The 15,316-nt window shown below is 41.9% G+C and overlaps 1 protein-coding gene across 2 annotated transcripts in view; it reads left to right on the top strand.

The window, feature by feature from the left end:
* Positions 1-15,316, top strand: part of runx2b (RUNX family transcription factor 2b) — a 124,646-nt gene that overhangs the window by 8,591 nt on the left and 100,739 nt on the right. Inside the window, exon 1 of one of the 2 annotated variants that reach the window (XM_082506079.1) lies at positions 2,805-2,821. The exons of the other annotated variant lie outside the window; for it this stretch is intronic. The gene's annotated coding sequence lies outside the window, so the exon portion shown is untranslated. Of the gene's footprint in view, positions 1-2,804; positions 2,822-15,316 lie in introns of those variants that run through there. 2 annotated transcript variants of the gene reach the window in all.

Below are 15,316 nucleotides of genomic sequence, written 5' to 3'. Positions count from 1 at the left end.
CAAATTGCCAAAACATCTGCTTTTATAGATGTGCTCACACTTGCTGATAAACCAGCGGCAACAGCAACAGCTGGTAAACATACCCTTCTTAAATCCCATGAGAGCAAAGAGAGTGCACTTAATTTTCCACATTACACTACCTTCAGTATTAAGTTGTGTATTTGCCTGATCCATTATTCCATTTTTCACTTCTTTTTTTAATGATATTAAATATATTATTTTACATTTACAAAAACGATTAATAAGAACAGTCGGCTAATAAGATACATAGGCAAGCTAGAAACAATACACTGTGCATAGGCCCTGCGGGGTCTCAGTTTGGGGGATTAACTGGCTAAAAACCTCAAATATTCAGCACAGTTTTTTCACGATTTTATTCTGAAATTTATATATTTCAAATATAATTTTAAATATCTATCTTCTCGTGAAAAAACATACATGTAAGAGCGAAAGAGTTAAAGATCGTGTGCACATATATATGACTGCATATTGGCCATCTGTTAAAAGTTGTCCCTAAAAAAACAAACCAATTATGTGATTGTGCTTGACATAAAATCTTGATGACACGTCTTTATTGAAAATGAGGCAATAAAATGAAATTACCTTAGTCTTCCACACTTGCTACTGAATACTTCTTTTTACCTATTACTGGCTGGCTGTTCTCCATCTTTGTCTCTGTCTGGTTCTGTTTTACACCCTTACACCCACAAATACACACCATCCTCATGTATGTAGAAAGTTTTTGTCTTGCGTGCTGGACATCAAGCTGGCAATTTAGTCCTTATAGCATGCAGATGGTTGGTGTCACTCCAAGGTAAACCTCAGCCCTGCCAGACAGAGTGCACACTACCTACCAGCAGCCTCCGCTCTATCATGGTCTAGTAACATCCACCAACCCTGCGCTTCACAGTGGGCGTCTGCCTAGCAAATCCATATACACAGTCTAGTTCCTGTTGTGGTTCTGTCCTCAAACGCTTAGAGATGAGTATAAACAAGCCAAGAAACCCAGCTGTTTATTGTTACAGGTATATGCAGTCAAGGGCTAGTGATGGGGCGAAAACACGACTGTTTATTTTATATCCATTTCTGAAGTGTGCCTGGAGACACACGGAACAGGATGAATAACACATTAAGGAATAAAGAAAAAGACAAAAAGCAAAATAATCAACGCAGGATCACGGTGCGTAAATTTTGCTCGAATTTTGCAGCAGCAGCACAAAAAGTCAGTAGAAACATGTCTCCATAAAGCTTTATAAAAAAAACATTTTACAACTGGAAGAAATGAGGGAAAGAAGGGTGAAACGTTTTGTTTTTGTCTATGAAAGTTAAAATGTTTGGCTAGGCTTGGTGCCAGAGTGGAGGACAGCATGCTGTAGTTCCCCTGTTCTGGTGGGCTGTGAGGCAGAGGTCAGCTAAGTCTGCTGAAATCTAATCCAGTGTTTCCCACCCGCAATAACAATGTGGCAGAATGGCCCGAGGCTAATGACACGATTATGTTGTTGTGTTCTGGGATATTCTAACGAGAAGCCCGAGTCCTGCCCATGCTGTCTCTTTGGATTACATAGACATGCAAAGCCTGTCTAAGCAAAAGCCAGGTGCCTGATCCTATCGCCTTTTGTGGAAAGAGCTGAATTAGCGGAACCTTGGTTAAAGTTAGTCTGTGCTCTTAATGAGCTCTCTTATCCTCTTTCATGCTTGAAACCTGTTCAACATCTCTGTCAAATGGCCCTGCAGTATCCACACCTGATGACAAAAACAGATAGAGGGAAAAGGAAAACACCTTTTTAAATGAAATTGTTCCACTGTAATCCTAATGTACGAGTCCCTCGATCAGGCTCAGATAAAGTCAAAGAAAGCTCTTTAAACTCAGTTCAGTATGAAACTTTACTGCTTGGTTTGCTCGGGTCCAAACAGGAGATATACGTTAACGGGACCTATACAAGCTATTTGAAAGGCTACACTGTTACAAGATCCTGCTTAATCAGAATGAGCCATGGTTTTTAGATGGTATTTAGATACATAATGCTAACAAATGAGGCTTTGCTGTTACAGTAACAAGCTCTTATTGTTATTCCAGAAACCATGTCTGTCTCTTTCTTGTGTTTGGAGAAGCTTAGACAGTTTCCTGAAGCATGGAGTATTCATGTTTTGGTATGCACATTTTCTTAGTGTGTAATTGGGCGATTATTGCCATGAAGCATCGGTGTGCAAAGTTCACGAATTCAGGATTTAACAAGGCAGCTGTTTGCATCTTTAATATGCTGGATAGGACTTTATTTAATTTGAACTTCAAGTGCCAGTGTTACAATAAGAGAATTGCCGGCGACTCCTATCACTGATCAGATAACCATTTTTCTAGATTAGATCTCCACTCAGCGGTCTGCTCGCTATTTGTTCTTTTTTTTCTCTCCACTTTTTCCCTACCACCTCACACACCTCTCAGCTCTACATCAAGGAATGCATTTTTTCAGTCACGCCTCTGTGCTCCTGACAGGTAGCGACTGCATGAGAGGACAGTTTGTCCCGCAGAGCTGCAGGGGCCCATGTTTGGCTTGGATGCCAATGAATAACATTGTATGGAGAGAGGAAATTAAAAATGCAGGGTTGTAATTTACTGGAGAGTGGAACTGATTTAAAAGCTCTTTTTTTTTTTTTTTTCTCCTTCTTGCCGCTTTGCTTGAAGTTTTCCAAATATGCCACAGCTGAGTGTGAACTGAGCTTCGTTGTACCGGCAATAGCGAGCCAGGCAAAGCTGCCAGCTCTCTGTACCTTACCCCCCCCCCCCCCCATTACTTCTTGGCGAAGACAGGACCGTGCTAAGGTAGGCCTTCATCAAATCCAAATGCTAGACATGACTAACTGATTTCACATCTCAAGTCAAACGCAGCCTTATGTTCTCAAAAGACATGCAAAAGTATTCCCCCCTGCAGGTCGACTTTTGTATGAGCTTCTCTTCTATATGAGCAACATTCTCTAGATTTTCCGAGCGAGCATGTGTTACCTGCTTGTGGTCGCTGCGGATGGCTTCCTGGTGTGACACAGATAACAACAACGGATTAATAGCGTAATGAATCCAGATTTACGAGGCAATCAAGCTTCCATGAAATTGGAGCTCATGCCTTTTGTCGCTGTGCTTAAGTACGCCACTGAATCAGAGCACTTAAAACTGTTTTACTGTTTTTTTTTTTCTGTCGCCCATTCCTGTGTGTAACACTGACTAATGACAATGAATTACATATTAGGACAGAGCACCTTACCCCGGCTAGCCGCTGAGTTTAAGGAAACTGCACTCTGATTTTTTTTTTTTTAACAGCTTTCTCCTTTTATAAACCTCAAATTTGCTGCTGGTAACTCAACCACTTCCTCCCTTCCTGTGAGATCAGGCAGTTAAGCAGGGTGAAGCCAAGCCATGCAGGGGCTGCTGTGGCTTGCAAACAGCTGGCACAGTATTCACTATACCTTTGGCACCTGTGGGTGGGCGTCAACACTGTTGGCTAAACAAACAGGGCCATTATCCAGCTCTTACCGTGATCTTGAACAGAGAATGTAGTGAAAGCGCCACCTGCTGCAGAGGAGGCCAAACAGCATGACATGTATGATGACTTTTTCTTGACTTGTTCTACAGCCTAAATGTCCAATATATGTTGTTGCTTGTCATTTAGGAGTTACATTATTGTTTTGGTAACACTGAGATGTGGCAGATAAATTTTTTTTTGGGGGGGGGGGGGTTAAATCCTTCAGCCCTCCTGTAGATGGCGATGTCACTTTGATTTGAGTAGATTCTATACCCTGGCAAAGCCTAAAACGCAGTGTGCGGCCTTTTTTCCCTAATTGGTGGCATTTAACAGGCATAGTTAAATGTATTTCCCTCTTTCTATCTCCTCACACGATGCTGAAGATAAAAGACATCTCAGAGAGGAGGTGATGCATTTGGATGGGGAGGTTTGGGCTGAGGTGTGGCTAGCTTACACAGCTCATACGCCCATACAAGCATCCGGTTGAACATCAGCTTCCAGGACACAGAGGTAACCTAGATGGATGTGTTTGCATAAAACAAACACAAACTGGAAATGTGTGTCTGTGATGGTTGCATGGAAGACTTGGGCTGCATGGGCACACAGCAGCCGAATTTTCCTAAAACAAGACAAGAAAGTGGAGTGCCAGCTAGACAGAAATAAAATGAGTGAGGAGAGAGGGGGACCCTCCAGAGAGGAGTGAAACTTTCCACAGGTTTGCTGTGTTTATGTGGGGCTGGTAAGGCTTTATACCAAAGAAGGGATGCTGGAGAAGTTCTAACATTTTTTTCTGAGCGAGGTTCTTTTTCTCTGATCTCCTCACTGTCTGCTCTTATTGCTATCCGTCCATCTCTTTCCCTTTTCTTTGCCTCCCTTTTCAGTCCCTTCTCCTTTCCCACTGTTCTCACATCTTTGATGTGCTGAGTTGTGTCCAAGAAAGAAGGCCTAGAGGGCAAGCCTGGGAACCAGCCAGATTTCCCACTTTACTACCCTCCCACCCTTTCTCTCCCTCCCCGTTGATGACACAGCTTTTTTTCCCTTTTCCTTGATGAGTGCCCAGAACAATAGTGGACAAAGATGAATTGCAGACATTTTCAGTAAAGGAATAGTTTTCATTTTTCCCCCCCAGAAGTTTGAAAAACAGTCGTATTTCGTGGCTAGATTACTTAGTAGAAATAAACACATCATATAGATTTGTTTTCTTGTCTTGAAAACGTGTCTGCGTTAAATTTTTTAATAACATTTACATGAATATATTCAATTTACATTGAGAGGCCACCCTAAAGAAGCTTTCATACAATGGCTATAGTGTAGCCTGTGTCACCATCGCCTCATCTCCATCAGCACACAGACGTTTACTTTTCAGACCTGACTCAGTCTCCAGGATGACAGCCAGCCTTGGGACTTTTGTATATGATAAACTATGTGATAGGTAACCCCCACTGACCTCCCCTCCACCTTTTCCTCTCTCCTTTGCCTCTTCACAGCCACCTTTTTTCCCTCCTTCTTAATAAATCCTCCTCTCAGATTTCTCCCTCTGCCCCTCATGCGTCCCCCCCTGCTTTAGCCCCAGCTGCTGGCTCTCTGCCCACGGCTGAGGAAGTGAGTGCCCAGCGACGCTGTGCGATCCCCAGGGATGGGGAAGCGATGGGCTACAGTGGGATTGTGGGAGTAGGGTGGGGGCAGCGGAGAGGGGGGATTGGTCAGAGCCTGAATGAGTTGAGCGGCCGCAGGAAAAACCACATAACCGCAGTGTGTGTTTGTGTGTAGAGCCGCGTGCGTTGGTGCGAACTCCGCTCCCATGGGTCAGCATGCAATGTCCTGCAGAACCGATAATAATAGAGCATGCCCTTAAACATGATCACACATGCAGGCTCACATATTGTGTGTCTGTTCAACAGCTCACAGGCACAAGAAAAGGCAGCGCTGCTTCACAGCTGTAGAAAATGTTATTTTACCAGCAGAGTTATCAAAGTTCTGTATTTTCTGTTTTCTATTTTATTTAGTTTAGCTCCAGTTAGTCTCCATAGAAGTTAATATCTTTGAATTTAGTTTGTATTATGTGAACATGTTTTAGTCTAGTTTTTATTAGTTTCGGTGTTAATTTTAGTCCTTTATGGAGGGCATTTGGCAGATGTGAGATTTAGGAAAAATCATTATAGGTATTAAAATAAAAACAGCTGACCCAAAATTTTGTCGATAGCGTAATCTCAAAAAATATGTCCATCAAAGCATCATCATGAAAATTATTCAAATTATTCTCACATTAACAAATAATAAAACACAGACTTATATATTTTTTTAAATTTTATTTAGATTTCTAAGTTCAAAGTCATTTAAGCTAGTTTTAACATTTTACAAAAGTCTATTTTTTATTTTTGTTCTAGTAAGTCTAATTTGACCATGGTTGCCGGCCTGTCTGGAGAGTGACCTGTTATTTGGAAGGCGCTATCACAGAGACATCCCATTGTCTTATAATGACTTGTTAAGTAAGAGCAGCCACTCATTCACATTGCAGTAAAACTTGACCACTCTGCTGAGTAGTAGAGAGGCTGGTGTTGCAATCAAAGTTAAAAAACTGCCTTTGTTATTAATGCATGAGTCATCCTCTTAACCCAGCACAGCTTTGAAGTCAGTAGACTGTTTGGATGACTGAAAACACATAAAAAATAAATTGCAAATGAAGCATATTAATTCTGTCATGTGCAAAACTTCCTTTGTTGTCTGGTCAGCTTGAAAGTGTGGAAGGGCAAAAAATAATGGACATGATTCAGTGATTGGTATGTTTCTAATTTTAAAAATATGGTATCTGACATGTTTATTAAGTTAAAAACATTTAAACATGAAAAATGTGTTGTTTGCTAAAACAAATGTGAAAGAACATTGTGCATGAAGGCAGCCACATAAACTCTATAATAATGTGTTGAAAAGTGTGTGTCGGTTATTAATAGGCTCTCAGCCTTTGACACCATAAGCCTCAGTACTGTCAGATCTTTCTCGTTATGATTTGAAGTTTTGCTGCAGATGATTCTGCTATGAACAAGTTTTAAATTTCACACAAACTTCCACACTGGCCTACCTTTGTCAACTGTAGATTTCTCCTGCTGAGGAGGGAGACGACTGTGAATAAAGTCACAGGTGTCAGGTGTGGATTTGATCCGTTGTGTGTGGAATAATCATGAGAGCTATAAAGATGAGTACCTCCCCTCCCATTATAACCGCTACATTGGTCCCTTTGTGCGTCGCAGGTGATGTCATCACACAGCCGAATTCATTTATGCTTGTCGTTATGGTGCAGATACACCCAGCAGTTTTCTAAACGATAGGTGTCGCCACTAAGACAAAGCCCCCCATACGCTGCTGCCTGAGGAGGAAGTCAAAACCAGAAGCAAAGAAACTGCAGATGTTTTTCAAACTTTTTTTCCATGAAAACTCAAATAAACGGTCTAATATATATATCATTAAAATGGTGGCAGCAACCGACACAATCGTACACTGGTGTCGTTAAACCGATCTTGATCAATAGTTTTTCTTATCAGGCTTTCTGAACATCTTTCAAAGTTTTCCTTTGGACGTTGGATACTTTTTCACTGACTTTCAGTCCCTGTACCTGACCATTTCCAGAGGAATGTTTTTTGTTAAGTCATTTAACATTTACCTATGAATCATTCAAGCATAAACAGCTCCCAACTCAAATAATGAATCAGTGTTGTGTGAGCACAAACAGAAAACTTCTAACAGGCATAAAATACTAAATCAAGGTGTTTCCCAAAGAGCCAAAAACTTGGCATGGTGGACAAATGAAGAACAGGTGGCAGGCTACAAAATAAAGATGAACGGTATCTGAAAGTCTTGTCCTTAAAAAAATAGCATAAAATCAGGCAAAGGAGCTTAGAGATATATCAGGACCTTCGGTTGATCCATCTGCTTTTTACCAAAGCCTCATCAGAAACGATCTGTGGCAGGATGGTTTTCAAGAAGCCATTCTTAATGAAGGGAAACAGCGGAAAAAGAACTGGACTAAAAATCAGTGGCAACAGATCTTATGGAGTGATTAATTTAAATTTAACATTTTTTCTTCAAATAATCATCATATATCATGGTCACGAGAAAGGTATATTTGTCTACAGCCATCTGGAGCCTCTTTCATGGTTTGGAGCTGCATCTCAACCAGTGGTGTCAAAATTGATGAAATTCTGAACACAGAAAAGTACCATCTGATGTTGTTCCACTGTGCGGTACCATTTGGAAAGAGTCTGATTGGCAACAACTTCCTTTTTCAGTTTGGCAATGATCTCAAACACACTGCCAATGCAGTAAAAGCGTAGCCGAATGGAAAAACACACAGTGGCGCTCTATCAGCCGTGGACTGGCCTCCCCAGAGTCCGATCTTCCAAATTATTGATGCAGGGTGGAATCATATTGACAGTGAACAAAACGAAAGGCAGCCAACATCCAAAGAAGAGTTTTGAATGTCCTTAAGGTAGCCTGGAGAAGTATTCCTGAGGACTAATGAAATAAATAAGAAGAAAGCTCATCTAAGAGCAAAATAAAGATGGTCATACCAAATATTCACTTTCAAGCTGGTTAAAATTGTTCTTACTCAGTTTTTGTCTTATAAACTGCATTTCTGTGTATGTTTGCACTTTCCTAGAAAAATGTAGTAAATGAGGGGCAGCTTAAGACTTTTGCACTTTTGCACTTCTAAAGTCCTGCTGCAAGAAAAAACTTTTACATCCTTGCAACATTGTTTCATTCTGTGCTTGTAATGAAGTTCTTACCACCAATCACATCTTGGTGACTGTAGCTAAGTTATATATAGCATGTCAGGGCTATGGATGATGGCATTACACGCAACCATTGTCTCAACCTAGAAGCACTGCAGAAAAATCAGATGCCCGAGTCTTGGATCATGAAACTCCAACTTCTAAATAAACAGTGGTTGAGTTGTGTTTGGGGTTTGAATTGCGTGGGCCTGCCTGGACTCAGTTTTTGCTTGCTATTCTTTTTTGTCCTTTTCACTGATTTAGTAAAAAGAAGTAAAAGGTTCTCTTTTTTTGCTTATTTTTTGAACTTCAAATAGACGACAGCAACCTGGCTCTGGGATGTTTTTAATGTCAAATTTTTCTCACACTTTATGGATGTTTCATGGTCTAAACAATTCATCAGAAAATAATAAATAGAAAGATAAAAGTAATACAGGTTAAACAGGGGTTTTCAACGCTCCCGAATGCTGTCCTTATACAGAAGAAATGGGTCTCTCCCTGTCTCATGAGGTTATTCCACTCTCTGTACAGTCATTAACAGCTCATGACGGTTTGACAGTAACCACCTCAGGAGCAAATACAGTCGCTCTCCTCTCCTGTGTCAACACCTTTGATCTTGAGGTGGTGGTGGATGGTTAGCAATGGCGCTTCGACCTATCGCTGTATTGGTCCTGACAGGTCCTAACAGGATTAGAACCCCAGCCTGCACTGCAAGAACAACAGAGGGAAAGTGAAAGAAACTGTGACACAGAAAGGTTGTGGTTGTCATAATACACGTGTGTGAAACAGACTGGATTAAAGTCTGACACATGCAAGGCCTGTTAGGGGTTTGCACATGTATGTAGGGTAGTATGTGAGCGTATACATATGTTGGTGTGGTGAACGTCACCTCCCACCCCTCTTCACACAGTTACATGCTGTTTGTTTTCACAGTTGCATTGTGGGACACCATTGCCTAGCGGCCCCTGCTCCCAACTGTCAAACAAGATTATTGGGGTTGCCCTCTTTTCTCCTCTGGGTTGAATACTACTAAAAGCATACAGCTTTGTCAGAAATGCCGAAAAGTACAAAGAACAAGGACAGAGAATTTACCCAACGCCATAGCTTTGCACCACAGCAGATAATAAGACCCGAAGCCAAAACAAACGAAAGTGTCTTAAAACAAAGGGTCTACTATTTTGAGTCCAAACATATACAAGAAAGACTGTTTCCTTTCTTCAATGACCGAAACAAAGACTCTTTAAAAAATGTGTCTTTATGGTTTTGAGTTGCACAGAGAAATTGGATTGGAGTTCAAAGTGAGCTCATTGAAGGTCTTCCCAATACAACAAGAATCTCGACGCTTAAGAAACAGCACATACCCTGAGGTAAGACAGCATACTAGGAGTCATACTGGTTACTGGAGTTGAACTCTGAAGACACAGATGACAAATTAAAGGAAAAACCTGAACCAGTAAGAGGATCCAGTGGCTCTTGGTGGGATGGTTTGTGTTGACTTGTTCTAGATTAATCCTTTAATGAAATTGTTCAGTCCTAATTGAAATCATTTAGTATGAAAATTATGCGAACCATTTGCTCCTGGCAATCAATGTATGCCAAATAAAAGTAGCAATTTGCTAGTTGGCAAATGTTGCTGTCACTCACAGACACTCCTGGTTGGATAGGACAGCGGTCCCCAACGTTTTTGGCGCCACAGACCTGTTTATGTTCGACAGTATTTTCACGGACCGGCATTTAAGGTGTTGCAGATAAATACAACAAAATAAAACCAGTACTGGTACCCCCCAAAAAAGATTCATTTGTAACACACAGGAAAAGACCCAGGGAAACTGAGTTAAACCCTGAAAACCATGAATTTCACACCTGAGCCTCAACTCTCGCAGCTCGGTACTGCTCCGTGCCCTGGGGGTTGGGGACCGCTGGGATAGTTAACTCTCTTGATACCACTGATAGTCGCTTTAATCGCTCACTTCAAGGTTGAGTGTAACTTGGCGCACAGACACTCTGAAATGCGAAAGTTCAAATCGCTCACATTCCACGATCTCTTCTTTCAGCACCATTAACCAAATATAAGGGAAAATCTTTTGGGAAAAAAGGTGTTCAAAGCCGCTTGCAGATTTTCAGAGACTTGAATCAAAGTCACACTGAAGATATTCTGGTGGCATGTGGTGGTCCAACATCTTACTACCATTTTATTGTGTATTTCCTTTAATTTGTCACCTGTCTGGATATTCGAGAAATATAGTTTCAGCTGGTACCTTAAATCTACAGGTTAAATCCAGCTGAATACGTCCAGTATTGGACTAGGTCTGGAAAGACCATCATGTGAACGCAGTGTGCATGTCATCAAAAGCCTTGGGTCATAAATCAAAAATAAATTACCAAACTTTTTTACCTTCTTCCCTAGCCAAGGCCAAGGTCGAACTGATCAATATGCACGATTTGAGACAGACGAAGCTCCTCCGCAGTCGGGAAGAGATAAACGCCTTACAGAGAGCGCACGCTCTGGCCTATTTCCCTGCTTGAAAGACATTTGTTGTATTGCTTTACGGTATTCCAAACTCTGCACTGTGGCAGGTTTGAAAAATTTAACTGAAAACTATCCAACCACTGAGAGCTGACATGTTACAATACCTCCAGTCCGCTATAATGATGTCACATCCTATTAACACTCAGTAAGGAGTAGATCCTTTTTCTGTATTTGTGTGTGTGATGCTTGGCTTGCTGTGGGTCTAAGTCAGAGTGCAGACACCTGGAGGGGATAGAGTAAAAAGAGTGTTAAGGGAATAGTATAGTATGGGGGGGCTGTAAAGAAGAATAAGGATGAGAAGTCTGCTGGAAGCTGTAGCCGTAAATCAGGTTGTCTCCAGACGTAGAAACGCAGAGGATCGACGCACATGATAAATGAAACCTTTATAACCAAGAGAGGTGGCATTAAGCACAGCAAAGAATTACAGATGGAGAGGTATTAACCTTTGTCTGCTGTGTCAAACTGATACAGTTGCACAGAGAAAAACTACCCTCAGAGACCAAGCAAGGAGCTGCAGGAGTTATAACCCTCCATAAATGTTCGATATTTTGTATAGTCAGCGGTGGAAAAAGGCGCACGCGGGTTTCTCTGTCATCACTTAGTTGGAGAAAGTGAGCCTTTTATTTCTCCTCTTTGAAAAGGGCAGGTTACTTCGCTCTTTAAAAGTCAGCTCCCTGAGTGTATTTTACACAGCAGTGAGGAAGAATCCTCATGAAAATGAAAAATCTGTGGTGCCGAAGCAGCCTGTGTGTTCCAAATGATGAAATGAGCCGATGGAGCAACACCAACAAAAGTGAAAGTGATAAATTCGACAGCCGCCCTGTAAAAACACATCAAACTGAAAATCCCTTTTCCAAACATTCCAGCCTCGTTTGAGCACCTTTGCATTTATTTGTTTTTTAATTCGTTCTCATGCATTTTAATAGATCCATTAGCTATAAATATCCGAATATACACAGGGACACATCCTTAACGGAGACCAAGAATAACAAGCCCAGGAAGGCTCAGATAGAGGGGGCTGTGTGTTCATTATGATATGCAGTGTTCAATTGCCACATTAATTAAGCAGCTCGAGGCAGCAGCGGCAGGATGACGGACAGGCCTAGTCACTGGAGGCACGTCTGATACGCCGCCAAGTCCAAGCCCCTCTGTCCGGCTGCTGATTTATGAACAGGGCCACAAGTCGGAAAACTATCCAGGAGTCATATTTTTAGAGGGCGGTAGTGCTGTGCACATGTGTAGGGGCTTAAGCCGGCCCCGTGGGATACCATTCATCTCTCATCACTGCCATGTTGATAACATCCTCCTCTGTATAATACACACATCCTATTCAGCACATGCACTCACACACTCTTATTCAGGAGAACCAGGTGCTGGTCAGCTTCCTACAAATAGGGTTACATAAATACACAGGCAGCGTTTAGATGACACAGGGTCTCTGGTATACTCTTTTTGTAATCCTTTTGTGAGTTTGTGATTTGCGGATGTTTAACAGGAAGTTATTGAGGAGTGTATAAAGCCCGGTTTCCTTCCTGTTCAGACAGCAGTGCAATTTGGCCGTGTTTTATCAGCTCCCTCTGCTTGGCCTCCTTTTTTTCCCATTATTTCTTTTTCATGCATCACTTGTGTCCAATTTTTATCTTCAAGTGTTACAAATTTAAGAAAACGAGAAGCGTTTTTAGTTCCAGCTGTCCCTTGATATATTCTGGTCATCAGCTACACATGTGCGGATAATGCTTTTCTGTTCTCATTTGAATATCAGAATAGCTCCTTATGAGCGTTATGGCATGCATGAGCACAACCCTTCCGTGGTAGAGAGCACAAAATAAGGGACAGAAAGATGAATGAAAGGTCAAGTTAATGCCTGTGCCTGGCACTGAATATTTCAGTCAGTACAGATGATTCTTAAAGGATTTAGGAGTAATAGGATTACAGTATTAAGTAATTCCATCATTCCATCAAGTCACTGGAAGTTTATTTAATAAAAATGTGAAGGTATTTTTTCCCCAGGGGTTACCGTTGCAGATGACACTGCATAATCGCTATTTTGATTGTACTGTAGATGCAGATGTCTTTTGTTGCTAAAATATGCAAAATGATCAGGGCACCAAGAAATGTCCAGAGTTTCCTTCAGATGGATTTAAATTCAAAACAGAAGGTATGTTATATAACAGTAGCTGTTTATTGACAATGTCTGAAAACATTATAACTTAAAAAGGGAGACCATTGCCCATTATTTACAGCTGCCCTGAGAGGTCAAATGCATGCAACTTAAGAAAACACCAGCTAACTAAAAAGTGCTGCAAAAGCAAACAAAACACAACGAGATGCAAGTCAAACAAACAGTAGTGTGCTGGACCAGGTGCTGAAGTGGCAGGAACCAAGACGTGAACTACACTGAAACATGCAGTGTTGTGATGGAGAAGAAGATGCAGATTAATGTGTGTTTTAATGACATGATGCATATAATACTTTAGATACATCTTTGCTGTTAGCTTGTTATTTCTGCAGCTATTCTGTCACACTAGTGTCTACCCAAAAACGCTTGTTGTGTATTGTGAGATTTGTTTTATTTGACATTTATTGTGTTTTATATGCTTTTGCAGCATTTTTCTATTTGCTGGTGTTTTCTTTAGTTGCATTGTATTTGACTTGTCAGGGCCTCCATACTTGTTTGCCTTTGAATACTTTGTCGTTCACATAGAAGGCACTCCAAATTCTCTGCGAATATCTAAAGGCTAATGTCAGGTAAGGCTAGTTTGCCTGCTAACGTTGTAAGCTAACTTGTAGCTCAGTCATGTTACCATAGAAACATCATCACGACTAGGAATAATTGGTGGTTGTCTTGTTACTGCATTGAATTTTTGTTTGCAACTTGGAATACTGAAAACTTTGACCGTTTTCAAAATACTTTATTAGTTAACCTTATAAGCAGCAGGACCAGACGGCATCCCAGGTCGTATCCTAAGAGACTGCGCATACCAGCTAGCTCCTGTGTTCACTGAGATATTCAACATCTCTTTATCTCAGTCGGTGATCCCCACATGCTTCAAAGAGTCCATCATTGTTCCTGTCCCGAAGAAACCCCACCCTGCTTCTCTCAATGACTATCGCCCTGTAGCCCTCACCTCAGTAGTGATGAAGTGCTTTGAACGCCTGGTCAGAGACTTCATCATTTCTTCACTACCAGACACACTGGACCCACTACAGTTCGCTTACCGTCCAAATCGTTCCACAGACGATGCCATCTCTCATCTCCTCCACACATCACTCACTCACTTGGACACTAGAAGGGGGAATTATGTTAAAATGCTCTTCATAGACTACAGCTCTGCATTTAACACCATAATTCCCTCCACACTCACCACCAAGCTGGAGCATCTGGGACTCAGCTCATCTATGTGTCTGTGGATCTCCAACTTCCTAACTGGCAGACCACAGGCAGTAAGGATGGGCGGACATGTCTCAGCCTCCACCACTCTCAGCACTGGAGCCCCCCAGGGGTGTGTTCTGAGCCCCCTGCTGTACTCTTTGTACACATATGACTGTGTGGCCACTACCAGCTCCACCACCATCATCAAGTTTGCTGACGACACCGTCGTGGTGGGCCTGATCTCTGATAACAACGAGACGGCCTACCTGAAGGAGATTAGGAATCTGGAGAACTGGTGCCAGAGGAACAACCTCCTTCTAAACGTCAGTAAGACAAAGGAGCTGATAGTGGACTTCAGCACTAAGCAGGAGAGGAACTACCAGACCCCCGTCATCAACGAGTGCCCAGTGGAGAGAGTGGACAGCTTCAAATACCTCGGAGTTCACATCACGCAGGACCTGTCATGGTCCTGTCACATCAACACCGTGGTGAAAAAGGCCCGACAGCGTCTCTACCACCTCAGACGCTTGAGAGACTTCCAACTGCCCTCCAAGGTGCTCAGGAACTTTTACTCGTGCACCATAGAGAGCATCCTGGCGGGAAACATCTTAACCTGGTTCGGGAACAGCACCATGCAGGACAGACGAGCTCTACAGAGGGTTGTGCGGTCAGCTGAGCGCACCATCCGCTCCGAGCTCCCTGACCTGCACTCAATCTACAGCAGGCGGTGCTGGACCAAGGCCAGGAAGATCGTGAAGGACCTCAGCCATCCCAACAACAGACTGTTCTCTCTGTTGAGGTCAGGAAAGCGATTCCGCTCCCTGAAGACCAACACAGAGAGACTGAGGAGGAGCTTCTTCCCGCAGGCGATACGGTCTCTCAATCACACCACCACACAGTACTGACCCACACATACAGTTCTTACACACACACTGGACTTTCTGGACATTGTTTTTGCACAACACTGGTCACTATATTCTTCATTTCCAGTTAATACTTGTACAGCTGCTGTTATTGTGTATATATTTATTTATATTTAGATTTCTTCATACATTCTTATATAGTTCTATATTGTGTATTGTGTATTTTGTTGTACAGTTATTTTATTTTCAACTTTAATTTATATATTTTA

The sequence above is a fragment of the Aulonocara stuartgranti genome, assembly GCF_965226115.1.
Source record: "Aulonocara stuartgranti genome assembly, chromosome: 15".
NCBI classification, from domain to species: domain Eukaryota; kingdom Metazoa; phylum Chordata; class Actinopteri; order Cichliformes; family Cichlidae; genus Aulonocara; species Aulonocara stuartgranti.
Note: the sequence above shows the minus strand (reverse complement) of the source record. Positions and strands in the feature narration are given on the sequence as shown.